Raw genomic sequence first — 15,968 nt, forward strand, 5'->3', positions numbered from 1 at the left:
CCTTCCTGCAGAACATAATTCAGCCACACCTTTGGACAAAAGTATATGAGATATTTTTTCTCCAGAGACTGACAGTCAAAGGAGCCACAGTGATTCAGGATACACTCTAGAAGAGTGTAGGCTGAAGATGATTTGTTACCCATATAGAGGAGAGGACAGAGGAGGAAAAAAAATGCATTTTTCCCTCTCTCCAGAGTCTGAAGGTCAAAGCAGTCCCACTGGTTCAGGATTCACTCAAAAAGGAGTCCAGGCTGAAGATGACTGGTTGCCCATTTGGAAGAGAAGACAGAGGAGAAAAAGGGTGCTTTTTCTCTCTCCAGAGTCTGAGGGTCAAAGGGGTCCCAGTGATTCAGGATGCATTAGAGAGGAGTGCTGGCTGAAGATGGTTGGTTACCCATATGGAAGGAGGGAAAAGTCATTCCTTTGTTCGTTTTTCTTTCCAGCAAATACAGGGGGTACATGATGAAGAGAAAAACAAGCATCCCCTTCTTTCTCTTGACCTTATGTCTCTGAGTCCTGGTGACTTTTGCAGGTGCTGACCATGGGTACAACTGCAACCTTCACCCATGAGGCAGAAAGGCATAATCAGCAGGAATGTTAGCACTCACCTACTTGATGCCTAAGCCTCCGACTGTCAGTAACCTTTGAGTTTCCTAGAACTTATCTATGCCATGGATGTGAGCATAACTTCCATCCATGAAGCAGGAGGGCCTAATCGGAAGGAATTAGTCATGCTCACCTGTGCTGTTCCCCTAGACTTCCCCTGTCTTCTGCCTCTGGATCTCTCAGACCTAGTTTTCCTTTCCAGGGCCTCAAACCGAAGCTTGGGGAAAAAAAAGTGCCTTGGGAGAGTGTAGGGACCCATTAAATTGGGCCCAGATGGCCCTTGCTAAATTGTAGCCAGCAACTGGTGAGGCTGCTCCTCCATTGCTTCCCTGTCATAAGAAGGTGAAGCTGTGGGACCAGGTCCTCCTCAAATAAGGGAGAGAAAGGGAGTCCCAGGAATTAGGGACCTGGCCTAACAAGATGCCTCCCAAGAGGAAAAAATTAGTAGAAAATCTCCCTGTATTTGCAGGTCTTTATTGACTCAATATGGTGGAGGAAAGAGAAAAGAAACAGCTTAAATACAGGGGAGGGGAAGGTGCTTGAAGGAAAAGCCTCTTGCCCTATGCAAGAGGCTTCTCTTTCAACATGGGAAAGAGAAGTCTCAATTGTTATTGATTCTAAGAATAGACAGACACTGAATTGTTCCAGTTTACACCCCTGATGACCAAGCCAAATACTCATTCTACCCAGTAATATTATCTTTGTGGTTTGCAAGAACACCCTTAAGATTGTATATAAAGAAGATCTAGGAGCCAAGGAAGGAAGGAAGGAAGGGAGGGAGGGAGTGGGAGAGACAGAGAGAGAGAGGAAGGGAAGGGAAGGGAAGGGAAGGGGAGGGGAGGGGAGGGGAGGGGAGGGGAGGGGAGGGGAAGGGAGGGAAGGAAGGGAAGGGCAGGGCAGGGCAGGGGAGGGGAAGGGAGGGAAGGAAGGGAAGGGAAGGGAAGGGCAGGGAAGGGAAGGGAAGGGAAGGGCAGGGAAGGGGAGGGAAGGAAGGGAAGGGAAGGGCAGGGCAGGGAAGGGAAGGGAAGGGCAGGGCAGGGAAGGGCAGGGCAGGGAAGGGAAGGGGAGGGAAGGAAGGGAAGGGAAGGGAAGGGCAGGGCAGGGCAGGGAAGGGAAGGGGAGGGAAGGAAGGAAAGGGAAGGGAAGGGAAGGGAAGGGAAGGGAAGGGAAGGGAAGGGAAGGGAAGGGAAGGGAAGAAGGGAAGACTGGAGGTTCTAGTGCTGACACCCTAATGAGCAGTTGGGAACTGGAGTTAGTCCAGGAGCCTTTGGATAACACCAAGGCATAACCTCAGTCATATACCATCAGTTGCCCCAGGACCTTTTCTGATCCCACATGAGAACTAGACCTTTGTGAAGGAAAACTGGATTGGAACAAAGCCAACATTCCCAACACCCAAGGTTGATGGGGGATTGACAGTGTCCTCTTCAGCAAGCCTGTCCTCTGTGTCTTAAGTCCAGCAGCCACATGAGTTGCTTTTAACAGGCTGATAGAGGTGTGGCAGTTTTCTTTCATTTTGGCTATTGTGGAGTTCAGGGACTCTGAAAAAAGGACAGAAGGCAGCAAATACACTTTTACTCACCCTTCCACAGATCCCAGATGAGTCCCCCAAAATGCCACAGGATCCTTCTGGTATCACTTCTCCAGCTGGAAACCTCTGTGGCCAGTGATGCCTTTGTCTGAGTTTTGCTTGGACCTACTGAGCTTGTTCTGCCCACTCGGCCTGGCAGGCTGTACTCAGCTCATGCTTCTGGCCCAGATCCCATGCCTGCCAAGGGCAAGCCAGGCACAAAGCAGTGAGGTGTGCATGAGTGAGTGAGTGAGCGTGGGGTCCAGACACTGTGTACAGCCAGGGATGGTGGTTGTGGCATGTCAGGAAGTTCCAGAAGCCGGGACAGGTGCTGCTTCCCTGCAAGGCTGCGCTACACAAGGTGCATTGCAAGTGGCTTCCACTGTGGGCACCAAGGAACGTGGTGGCGCCTGGAAGCTTGGAGATGCCAGTAACTGCAGAGTCCCAAAGAGAGTGTCACAGCCTTGGCTCAAGGAGCTCCTAGGTCTGGTCTCCCTGAAGGGCCACAGCTCTTCTCTCCTTGTATTTTCTTTCCTTCTTGTCATCTGCAATGTGGTAAGTGGTGGGGATGCATGTTTCAGCCCTGTGTGTGTTATAGCTCTTTTAGTCCCACCATTTGGCAAGTCCAGAGTTCTTGTCCTGCATCCAATAAGAATGACATATGCAGAAAATTGCAGGGTGAGCAAGGCAAGGAGTTTATTTAGTGACAGTACAGCTCCTAGGAAACCCAAAGTGGGTAGCTCCTATCTCCCTGCAGGTCATCCTATCCCCTGCCTAAGTCTGGCTGAGTCTGGGGTTTTATGGGCTTCAGAGGGGAGGAAGTGCATGCTGATTGATCCATGGGCAGTGATGGGCAGGCCTGGAAAAAGCACCATAAGTTCTCACTCCAGTTCGCTCCACAGAACTGACAGCCCCAGCCCAGCCCCCAGGCTTCAAGCCATCCCAGGCTTGAAGGTGGGGCTTCACCAGGGACCCACCTCCTTCTGCCTAGAAGCCTGTCTGCCTTTTGCCACCACCAACCTGCTGTCCATGGTGCTCAGGCTGTTCATGCCAAAGGGCACCTGAAATCCTGTGTTGAGCCACCCTCAGCTCCTGACTCGGTCTCCCTCCTATGCTCTCCAGCACCCAAAGTCTGGAGGGGGCCAAGGCAGCAGGGGGCTGGTGTGTCAGCAACACCCTGAGTGTGTGCACATCTAGTCGGGTTATGATAACACCCAGGTTCGACTGCAATTTTGCTCCGAAATCTACGTGGGTGCCGGGAGCAGGGAGAGGCCAGGCAGTGGGAGCAGGCATTTCTGAGCCTGCAGGAGCAAGAGGCTTCCAGGGCCCCCAAGAGTGCAGGGATGCCTGGGTCTGCAGCCATGGCTGGGTGGCTGTAGTTGTGCCAGGGAGGCTGGGGTTCCAGCCCCACCAACGTAGAAAGGGGTGGGACTTTTTCCTATTCCTTCTCCTTCAGAAAAGGCCATCTTTGCAGGGGCCACTCTAGACAGGCCACCTCTGCCGCCATAAAAATGTTACAGTTAAACTTTATTAGTATCACAATAAAACTTTACTCAAACAGACAGTAGGCATGATTTTGTTCACCATCCACAGTTTACCAATACTTGCTCTACATTGTCTTGAACTTGAAATTGGTTATTCATAACTTTGCATTAAAAATTATCCTTTGCATACATTTAAAATGTAGCTATGTCTGTAAAAAGTCACACATCCCAAATTCCTCTGTATGGTGTTGCAGACCCCCCCCCCCCACATTCATTCCATCTGAATTATTCTCTAGCTACTTTAGTTTCTAGTAAGCTGACAGCAACCTATTTTAAGAGCCTGAATCTTTCTTCTTTTATGAATGAGGATGTCTCCAGAACTAGGTAGACATGAGTGTTAATCCTCCAGAGCAAACGTCAGCCATTGGAAGATGGGAGTCAGAGGGTAAGTGGAAGCCTCCCTGTCCCCAAAGAGATAACTGTGAGACATGATCCATATGGTGTCTCAGAGGATCCCAATAGGATTAAGCTCCAGTTGCCTAAAGCATATTCAGTTCATTACACACAATTTATTGGCATTTTTTTATTTCCCTGTCTCTCTTTCTCATTTGTGCTTCCTGGAATCACTTCCCAAATCAACTGCTTGCACTGATATTCTTGCCTAGAAGCGAGTGAGATGCATGCAGTGAAAACCTGATGAGTGAGAAGGAAGAGAAATTCTGACAGTGGGTAGATGGCACTAAAATGGATGGTGGCACATAAAAGACATAATGTGAGGTGTTGAAACGAGCCATTTAGTCCAAAGATATAGCTCAAACTCCCAATTTGCCACTTACTGTATGATTATCTGACTTTGGGCAAGTTACCTAAGCTCTCTGAAGCTGTGTTTTCTCCTATGAAATATAGGAAAAGATCTCTCTGTATGTTTTTTTAAATAAATGTTTTTAACAGTTTTAGATACTGTGAAAAATTGTGATGATAGCACAGAATTTACGTATTCTCGGTACCCAGATTTTCCTATTATTTTTTTCTTAGATTAGTATGATACATTTGTTACAATTAATGAGCCAGTATTGATTCATTGTTATTTACTGATGTCCATACTTTATTCAGATTTTCTTAGTTTTTACCTCACACCCTTTTTCTGTTCCAGGACCCCATCCAGTCTAGCATATTTGTCATATGTCCTTAGGCTCCTCTTGCTGTGGTAAATCCTTACACTTCCCCTGTTTTTGATGACCTTGACAGTTTTGAGAACAATCGTCAGCTATTTTGCAGAATGTTCTTCCACTGGGATTTGTTTGATATTTTTCTCATGATTAGACTAGGGTTATGAGTTTCTGAAGGAAGATCACAGAGGTAAAGTACCATTTTCATTCCATCATGCCACGGGTAGATATCAGTATGATTTTCAAAGTTCATGTTGACCTTAATCACCTGGCTGAGGAAGTGCTTGCCAGGGCTCTACACTGTAAAGGCAAACTTTCCCCTCTATCAGTACTTTACTCTGAGGAAGAAAGTCACAATGCATAGCTCACACTTAAAGAGTGAAGAGTTTTGCACTACCTCCTTGAGGGTGAGGCATAAATTAATTTAAATTCTTTTTTTTTTTTTTTTTTGTCTGAGATTTGTCTCTTCTCTTCCCATTTACTTATTAATCTTATTATTTACTTATATGACTAAGGATTTGTGGATATTTATATTATATGTGGGGTTCAAACCCAATTCTACCTTATTTATGTTGTTGCTCAAATTGTTTCAATTTGGTGAGTGAAAACTCTTGGCTCCTGTGCTCTTTGATACATCCCCCATCAAAGTGAGCTTTTCCAAAGCACTTCCTTTCTTTCTTATGCTACAAGATGACTCAGCCTGTATAATTCCTGTTGAGAATGTTATTAGAAGCCAAGGTCTGGGTGCCAGGTGTACTCACTATGTTGTTCTAATTGTTGAGTGAGATAAAAATAAAGAGCCCCAACATAAGACTCACATGAACTATTAACAAACTTTAGTTAAATATTCATTCTGACTAGCTCCAGCCCTGATAAGGATAGTCCTTAATAAAGTCTTAGCATATTTCTGAAATAGTAAGGAATTAATGTTATAATGTCCTTTGTCTATTTCAGGGAAAGAGAAGCAGATTTCCCATTTCAGAAATTAGACAAAGAAAGGAAATTATGCCCCAAGTAAGTAAAAAGGAGGACATAATGAAAGAAGAGTGGTAATAAACAAAATGGAAATGGACAAAGAATAGGAAAAACTAACATGTTAAAAGTTGAGTTCTTTTTGAAAACGTTGATAAAAAATGGCAACACCCTAATAAGACTGACGAAGAAAAAAAGATCAAGAAAAATTACAGATTACTGGCATAAGAATAAAGTAGGGAATAACATCACAGGTAACACAGACCAAAATGATAGCAAGGAAATCTCTTTAACAACATAAGGCCAATAAATTCAACAACTTAGATGAAATAGATAAATTTCTTGCCAATTACAACTTATCAAAACTGATACGTAGAGAAATAGAAAATATGATTAACTTTTTTTTTTTTTTTTAGATGGAATCTCACTCTGTCGCCCAGGCTGGAGTGCAGTGGCGAGAGCTCAGCACACTGCAAGCTCCGCCTCCCAGGTTCATGCCATTCTGCTGCCTCAGCCTCCCAAGTAGCTGGGACTACAGGCACCCGCCACCACGCCCGGCTAATTTCTTGTATTTTTAGTAGAGACGGGGTTTCACCATGTTAGCCAGGATGGTCTCAATCTCCTGACCTCGTGATCCGCCCGCCTCGGACTCCCAAAGTGCTGGGATTATAGGCATGAGCCACCGCGCCGGGCCATGATTAACCTTATATGTAGTAAATAATGGAAGTCAGCCGGGCCTAGTGGTTCACACCTGTAATCCCAGCACTTTGGGAGGCTGAAGTGGGTGGATCATGAGGTCAGGAGAGCGGGACCACCCTGGCCAACATCGTGAAATCTCATCTCTATTAAAAACACAAAAACTAGCCAGGCATGGTGGTGTGTGTCTGTAGTACCAGCTACTCAGGAGGCTGAGGCAGGAGAATCCCTTGAACCCAGGAGACGGAGGTTGCAGTGAGCTGAGATTGCGCCACTGCACTCCAGCCTGGGTGAGGGAGTGAGACTCCATCTCAGAAATAAGAAAAAAAAAAAATTAAAATTAAATTTAAAACAATGGAAGTCATAATTAAAGCTTTCCCACAAAGAAAACTTCATGCCCACATAGCTTCACTGGTAAATTCTATCACACATTTATGAAGAAGAAATAATATGGATCTTACACAAATTCTTTAGAAGAATACAAAAGAAACACCTCACAATTTGTTTTATGAGGTCAGCATAATCCTTCTATCAAACCTGATATTATTTTAAAAAAGGATTACAGACCAATGGCATTAAAGAACATAGACAAGTTAGCAAATCAAATCCAGTGTGTTTTATTACAACATGACCAAGTAGTATTTACCTAAAGAATGCAAGGTTGGTCTAAGATTTGAAAATAATTCAATATAATTTACTACATTAAAGAACAAAATCACACAATCATTACTTTAAAAGAACAAATTCTCATCAAAGAAACACTACCCTTACATTACACTTACTGGGAAAATATGAAAAGCTTTTCACTTGAAAATCAGAAACACGACAAGTATGTTTACATTCATAACTTCTAAGCAACTGTATTGGAGGTCCCAGGTAGAGAAATAAGGCAAGGAGTAAATCACAAGAAGCCTAAAGATTAAAAAAGGAAAAAGTAAAACTGTCTTTATTCATAAACACCATTTTTCATGTAGAAAATGCAATGGAATCTACAAACAACTAGTAGAACTAGTAAATAAATTTAGTAAGGTCTTAGAATGCAAGGTCAACATACAAAAAAGCAATTGTATTTCTAGACATCAGCAGCAAACAACAGAAAAATTAAAACTTAAAAGCACTGCCATTTAAAATAGCATCAAGAAAACATAAAATAGTAGTACATTTAATAAAAGGTAGGCAATATCTCTACAATAAAAACTATCAAAAACCTCTAAAAGAAAAATTTACTAAATGAAAAGATATAGCATATTTATAGACTGTAAGATACTATTTTGTTACGATCCTAAACTAGGACAAGGAACAGAAAACTATTTCTATAAAGATTCAGATTGTATGTATTTCAAGATTTGTGGACCATACAATTTCTATTGTAACTACTCAACACTTCATTTACAAGACCAATCAACCACAGACAATGTAAAAATTGATGAGCATGACTGTGTTTAAATGAAATTTTATTTTAAGAAAAGATTGCAGGTCACATTAGCTTGGAGCCATAGTTTGCCAAATTATAATTTAGAATATTAATTTTGTTTATATTAAATACTCTTTTGTTAATGCTAGTATTAATAACATGAATATATTAATGTTAATTTAGCATATGTAAGGAACTCCTATAAATCAGTTTTAAAATGTGAACTACCCTTTAATAAAATGGGTACAGACTTAACTAGACACTTTACTAGAGAAGATATACAAATGGCCTACACATACATACACAAAGGAAATAAATGGCCAACACACGAAAAGTTTTTCAACACTTTAACACAAATCAATTAAGTTCTACTTTCTTGAGAATAAATAGTGTAGCCTTTTGATTAGTTTAATCCACAGAGAAAGTACTCTGATTTTGATTAAGATATGTAGTCTCCCTTCTCACTACAGAGCTACTTACACTAATACTGTGTAGGAGATGATGGGAGCCCCCCATGTTGGAGAAGCTGGACTCCCCAGCACTGTTGCAGCAGGGTCAGAATTCAAGGTACTACAGATGCTTTTCCTTAAAATCTAGTCATCAGTTTTGTTGAATCTATCTGTGACTTTTAAAAAATACATTTCTGAACTAAAAATGACACTACCGTTCAAACTAGCAATCTCATTACTGGGTATCTGTCCAAAGGAAAATAAATCATTTTATCAAAAAGACAACTGTAATGGGGCAGAGTAAACTGCCTACATAGTTTGTTCTCTGCTGGAACACCAAAGTTTAACAATTATCTGCACACAGAATATTGCCGTCACAAGAACCAAAAATCAGGTGAGCAATCATAATATCTGGTTTTAATCTCATATCACAAAAGGAGGCATTGAAGAGGGCAGGAGAGTCTTGAATCACTGATACCACCCCTTCTTCATCCCCAGCAGCAGTTGTGAAGCAAAGAGAGAGGAACTTTGCAATTTGGGGGAGAGTGCAGTGACTGAGGAACTTTACATTGAACTCAGTGGTGCCCTGTCACAGTAGAGAATAAAGCTGTGCTGGACTCAGCCAGCACCTTCACATGGAGGGAGCATTTAGACCAGCCCTAGCAAGAGGGAAATTGCCCATCCCAGCAGCTAGAACTTGAGTCAGCAAGCCTCACCACCATAGTCTGAAGTGCTCTGGGGTCCTAGGTAAACTTGAAGGGCAGTCTAGGATACAAGGACTGCAATTTCTAGGCAACTTCCAGTAATAGGCTGTGCTTAGAACCAGTGGACTAGCATGTGACCTAGGGAGACATCAGCTGGTGTGACGAAGGCAGTGTTTGCCCAATCTCTCCCTCAACCCCAATCAATGCAGCTTGCAGCAACAAATGTGACACCTTCCTTCTACTTAAGGAGAGGAGAGTGAAAAGTAACAAAGTCTTGCATCTTAGGAACCAGCTCAGACATGGTAGGATATGGCAGCAAACAAAGGCTGCCTTATCATGAGGCCCTAGGTCTTGAACAACATTCCCAGACACACCTTGGCTAAAAGGGAACTGTTTCCTTGAAGGAAAGGACCATTCCTGGCAGAATTCATTACCTGTGATAAATGGTATGGCTCTGTGTCCTACTCAAATCACATGCCGAATTGTAATTCCCAGTGTTGGGGAAGGGACCTAGTGGGAGGTGATTGGGTCATGGGAGCATATTTCTTCCTTGCTATTCTTGTGGTAGTGAGTTCTCGTGAGATCTGGTTGTTTAAAAGTATGTGGCACTTTTCCTTCACTTTCTGTCTCCTACTCTGCCATGGTAAGACATACTTGCTTTCCCTAAGCCACCTGCCATGATTGTAAGTTTCCTGAGGCATCCCAGCCATACTTCTTGTTCAGCCTGTGGAACTGTGAGTCAATTAAACATCTTTTCTTCATAAATTACCTAGCTTCAGGTAGTTCTCTATAATGGTGTGAGAATGGACTAATGCACCTGCTGACTCAAGAACCCTTGGGCGCTGAATAGCCAGCCAGCAGAAATACCCAGAAAGTATATCATGGACCTTGGGCTCTGAGACATGCTGGCTTCAGGGTTTACCCAGCACATTTCCAGCTGTGGTGGCTACGATAAAAGACTCCTGTTTGAGAAAAGCAGAGGTAAAATAAAGGGAACATTGTCTTACATTTTTAACACCAGCTTGGCCACAGTAGGGCAAAGCAACAAGAAGTCTCTTGGAGTCCCTAAGTCCAGGCCTAAGTTCCTGGACAGAATTTCTGAACCTACCTTTGGCCAGAACAGAGTCCACTACCCTGAAGGGTAAGTTCCAGGCCTACCGGCATTCACCACAAGCTTATAAAAGTGCTCTTGGGATTTAAGTGAACATCAATAGTGACCTGCAGAAGCCCCATGGACTGATTGTGGTGGTGACCATAGGGAGAGGCTCCTCTGCCCGAGTAAAGTGGAGAGAAGAATGGGAAGGACTTTGTATTGTGGTGTGAGTGTCAGCTTAGTTGCAACAGAATATAACATTAAGTAAACTGCTAAGGTGTTTGACTTCAATGTCTGGCTCCCAGACAGCATCTCTGGACATGTTTGGTGGCTGTAGGAACTTGCCACCCTGAAGGGAAGGGCCTTAGGCAAGACTCAGTGCTGTGCTGACTTTAGGTCTCACCCTGCACAGTCCCCATGGTGCAGGCCACAGGGGTGCTTGCATCACCACATCCTGAGCTCCAGGTGTCTCAGCACATACACACACACACACACACACACACACACACACACACACACACAGAGCCTCCATTTCTTTGGGAGAAACCAAGGGAAAAGAGCAAGAGTCTGCCTGGTAATCAAGATAATTCTTCCAGATCTTATTCAAAACCACCCAGGTGTTGCTTCCATGAGTCCAAAAGAACTACAGCAGTATTCGGCTTGGGGCCTATGTTCTTTTCAGTACCTGGAAAGTCTTTCCAAGGACAGGTACAAACAAGCACAGACTGTGAAAACTATAGTAAATACCTAACTCTTTAATGTCCAGACACTGATGAACATCTATAAGCATTAACACTATTCAGGAAAACATCTCACCAAATGAACTAAATAAGGCACTAGGGACCAACCCCAGATGGTCAGAGATATATGACTTTTCAGACAGATAATTCAAAATAGCTATTTTGAGAAAACTGAATAAATAGTTATTTTGAGGGAACTCAAGAAAATTCAAGATAACACAGAGAAGAAATTCACAATTCATAGAATTAATGATTAGATTTATTAATAAATGATTTATTAATGATTAATTAATGATAGAATTAGTGATTACATTAATTCTATCAGATACATTTAACAAAGAGATTAAAATCATTAAAAAGAATGAAGTAAAAGTAACAACCACCATTACCATTGGTAGTGTTAATTACCGTTGTTAACTAGAAAGACTAAATGATAATCCAATCAAAAATAATGACTACAACGACATTTCAAGATGTAGACAGTACAATCAGACATAAAGAGAAACAACAAAAAGTTAAAAAGTGGGGGATCAAGTTAAAGTGTACAGTTTTTCTAGTTTTCTTTCTGCATATTTGTTTGTATATGCAATCTGTGTTGTCATCAGTTTAAAATAATAAGTTATAAGATAGTATTTGCAAGGCTCATCATAACCTCAAATCTAAAAACATACAATGGATATGCAAAAAATAAAAAGCAAGAAATTAAAGCATACTACCAGAGAAAATCATCTTCACTAAAAAAGACAAGAAGGAAGGAAAGAAAGAAGATAAGACCACAAGAGAACCAGAAAACAAATTTTAAACTAGTAGAAATAAGTCCCTAGTAGTCAATAATATTGACTGTAAATGCACTAAACTCTCCAATCAAAAGACATAGAGTGACTGAATGGATTTAAAAAAATAAGATTCAATGATCTGTTGCCAATAAGAAATATAGTTCACTTATAAAGACACACATAGACTGAAAAAAGAAATAAAAATAGATATTCTATGCCAATGGAAACCAAAAAAGAGCAGGAGTAGCTATCCTTATTTCAGACAAAATAGATTTCAAGACAAAAACTGCAAGCAACAAGGAGGTCACTTTATAATAATAAAGGAGTCAATTCAGCAAGCAGACATAATGATTGTAAATATATATGCACCAAATACTAAAGCACATGATATATAAAGCAAATATTATTAGAGCTAAAGAGAGAGATAAACCCCAATACAATAATGGTTGGAGACTTCAACACCCCACTTCCAACTTTGGACAGATCTCCCAGACAGCAAATCAACAAAGAAACATCAGACATACTCTATACTATAGACCAAATTTATCTAACAGATATTTTCAGAACATTTTATCCAGTGGCTACAAAATATACATTCTTTTCCTCAGCACACAGATCATTCTTCAGCACATGGATCATTCTTAAGGATAGATTGTATGTTAGGTAAAAAAGTCTTTTTTTGTTGTTATTTAGTTTTTATTTCATAATCATAAACTTAACTCTGCAATCCAGCTAGGCATGGAAGGGAACACAAACCCCAAAGGGAACTGCAGTGAGAGCACAGAGATTATAGCATACTGTAAGCAAATGGGGGCAGAGGAGTACTCTCCTGAGTTACAGAAGGAATAGTTTGATGGTTAAGATAAAACACAAATCAAACTTATTAGAATTATCCATACTCAGCAGTGGTAATCTTCTTGCTAGTCTAGCCATTCCTGGACCCAAAGTGCTCCATGGCCTCTACAATATTCATGCCTTCTTTCACCTTGCCAAAGACCACATGCTTGCCACCCAACCACTCAGTCTTGGTAGGGCAGATGAAATACTAGGAACCATTTGTGTTGGGTTCAGCATTTGCCATGGACAAGATGCCAGAACCTGTATGCTTTAGGATGAAGTTTTCATCACCAAATTTCTCTCCATAGATGGACTTGCCACCAGTGCTATTATGGTGTGTGAAGTCACCATCTTGACACATAAACCCTGGAATAATTCTGTGAAAGCAAGAACCCTTATAACCAAATCCTTCCTCTCCAGTGCAGAGAGCATGAAAGCTTTCTGCTGTCTTTGGAAACTTGTCTGCAAACAGCTCAAAGGAGATATAGCCCAAGGGCTTACCGTTGATGGCGATGTCAAAGAACATGGTGGGGTTGACCATGGCTGAGGTACAGGGCTCTCAGCAGCAGCAACATCTGTAAAGTAAAACAAAAAGTCTTAAAACATTCCAAAAATTGAGATATCAAGCATTTCCCTGATCACAATGGAATAAAACTAAAAATCAATCAAGAATTTTGGAAACTATACAAACACATGAAAATTAAAATCTATGCTCCTAAATTGATCAGTGGGTCAATGAAGAAATCAAGAAGGAAACTGAACATTTTTTTGAAACAAATAATAATGGAAACACAACATATCAAAACCTATGAATTATAGCAAAAGCAGTACTAAGAGGGAAATTTACAGCTGGATGTGCCCACATCAAAAAAAATTAAAACATCAAATAAATAACCTAAGGATGCATCTTAAAGAACTGGAAAAGCAAGAACAAATCAAACTTAAAACTAGGAGAAGAAAAGAAATAATAATGATCAAAACAGAAATATATGACTTTGAAATGAAGAAAACAAGACAAAATATCAATGAAATAAAAAGGTGAATTTTTGAAAAGATAAACAAAATTGACAAATCTTTAGCCAGACTAAGAAAAAAAAGAGAGAAGATCCAAATAAATAAAATCAAAGATAAAAATAGAGACATTACAACTGATAACAGAAATTCAAAGGATCGTTTGTGGCTACTATGAACAATTATATGCCAATAAATTAGAAAATCTAGAAAAAAATTAGTAAATTCCTAGACACATGCAACTTACCTAGATTGAACCATGAAGAAATCCAAAACCTGAACAGACCAAAGACAAGTAATGAGATCAAAGCCTTAACAAAAAGTCTCCCAATTTAAAAAAAAAAAAAAAAAAAAAAAAAGCCCCAAACCCCAATGTCTTCACTGCTGAATTCTACTAAAAGTTTAAAGAACTAATACCAATCCCACTCAAATTGCTCCAAAAACATAGAGGAGGAGGGACTACTTCCAAACTCATTCTATAATGCCACTATGACCTTGATAACAAAACCAAAGACATATCAAGAAAGAAAAATATGGGCCAACATCTCTAATGAACATTGATGCAAAAGTCCTCAAAAAATACTAGCAAACCAAATTCAACAACATATTAAAAAGACTTTTTAAAAAAGATCATTCATCAGGACCAAGTGAGATTTAGCCCTGGAATGCAAGGATGGTTCAACATATGCAAACCAAACAATATAATACATCATATCAAAAGAATGAAGAACCAAAACCCCATGATCATTTCAACTGATGCAAAAGGCATTTGATGAGGTTCAACATTCCTTCATAATAAAAACCCTAAAAAAACTGGGGATAGAAAGAACATACCTCAACATAATAAAAGCTATATAGCTTTTATTCTACAGACCCACAGCTAGAATCATACAGAATGGGGAATAACTGAAAGTCTTTCCTCTAAAATCTGAAACATGACAAAGATAGCCACTTTCACCACTGTTATAAAACATAGTACTGGAAGTCCTACTTAGGTAATCAGACAAGAGAAGGAAATAAAGTGCATTCAAATTGGAAAGGAAAAGGTCAAATTATTATTGTTTGCAGGTAATGTGATCAGATATTTAGAAAAATCTAAAGACTCCATCAAAAATCTACTAGAATAAATGAAAAAATTCAGTAAAGTTGTAGGATACAAATTCAACATACAAAATTGAGTAGCATTTCTGTATGCCAACAGTGAACAATCTAAAAAAAAGAAATTAAAAAGTGATCCCAAAACAGCACACATAAAATTAAGTACCTAGGAATTAACCAAAGAAGTGAAAGATCTCTACAATGAAAGCAATAAATCACTGATGAAAGCAATTGAACATGACACAAAACTGGAAAGATACTTCATGTTCATGGATTGGAAGAATCAATACTGTTAAAATGCTCACACTATTCAAAGCAGTCTGCAGATTCAATGCAATTCATACTAAAATACAAAAGACATTTTTCACAGAAACAGAAAAACAATCCTGAAATTTACATGGAATCACAGAAGACCCAGAATAGCCAAACCCTATCTCAAGAAAAAAGAACAAAATTGGAGGAATCATATTACCTGACTTCAAATTTTACTACAGAACTGTAGTAATCAAAACAGCATTGTACTGACATAAACACAGACACATAGACAAAGTGAAGAGACAACCCACAGAATGGGAGAAATTATTTGCAAACTACCCATCTGACAAGGGATTAATAACCAGAATATATAAGGAGCTCCACCAACTCTATAGGAAAAAAGAAACTAATAATCCAATTGAAAAATGGACAAAAGATTTGAATAGACATTTCTCAAAAGAAGACATACAAATGACAAACAGGCATAGGAAAGGTGCTTACCATCACTGATCATGAGAGAAATGCAAATCAAAACTACAAGGAGATATCAGCTTACCCCAGTTAAAGTAACTTATATCCAAAAGACGAATGGGGGCAAGGATGTGGAGAAAAGTGAACACTTGTACAATGTTGATGGGAATGTAAATTAATACAGCCACTATGGAGGACAGTTTGGAAATTCCTCAAAGTCTAAAGACTGAGATACCAAAGAATGCAGCTATCCCACCGCTTCCCAAAAGAAAGGCAATCAATATATTGAAGAGACACCTGTATTTCCATCTTTGTTTCTACACTGTTCACAATAGCCAAGATTTTGAAGCAATCTAAGTACCCAGCAACAGATGAATGAATAAAATGTCTTTTTGTACATATACACAGTGGAGTACTAGTCAGCAATAAAAAAGAATTAGATCCCGTCATTTGCAGCAACATGGATGGAACTGAAGATCATTTTGTTAAGTGAAATAAGCCAAGCAGAGAAAGTGAACATCACATGTTCTCACTGATTTGTGGGATTTAAAATTCAAAACAATTGAACTTACAGAGATAGAGAATAAAAGGATGGGGTTACCAGAGGCAAGGAAGGGTAGTTG

The 15,968-nt window shown here is 40.2% G+C and overlaps 1 long non-coding RNA gene across 1 annotated transcript in view; it reads right to left on the reverse strand.

Moving 5' to 3' along the window:
• LOC140709061 (uncharacterized) overlaps nt 1-13,075 on the reverse strand; it is a 350,527-nt gene extending 337,452 nt beyond the window's left edge. The window contains exon 1 of the long non-coding RNA XR_012089392.1: nt 13,012-13,075. This is a non-coding gene — a long non-coding RNA (uncharacterized lncRNA). The remainder of the gene's footprint in view (nt 1-13,011) is intronic.
• Nucleotides 13,076-15,968: the final 2,893 nt, after the last annotated feature.

Source organism: Chlorocebus sabaeus, chromosome 18, assembly GCF_047675955.1.
Source record: "Chlorocebus sabaeus isolate Y175 chromosome 18, mChlSab1.0.hap1, whole genome shotgun sequence".
Taxonomy (NCBI): domain Eukaryota; kingdom Metazoa; phylum Chordata; class Mammalia; order Primates; family Cercopithecidae; genus Chlorocebus; species Chlorocebus sabaeus.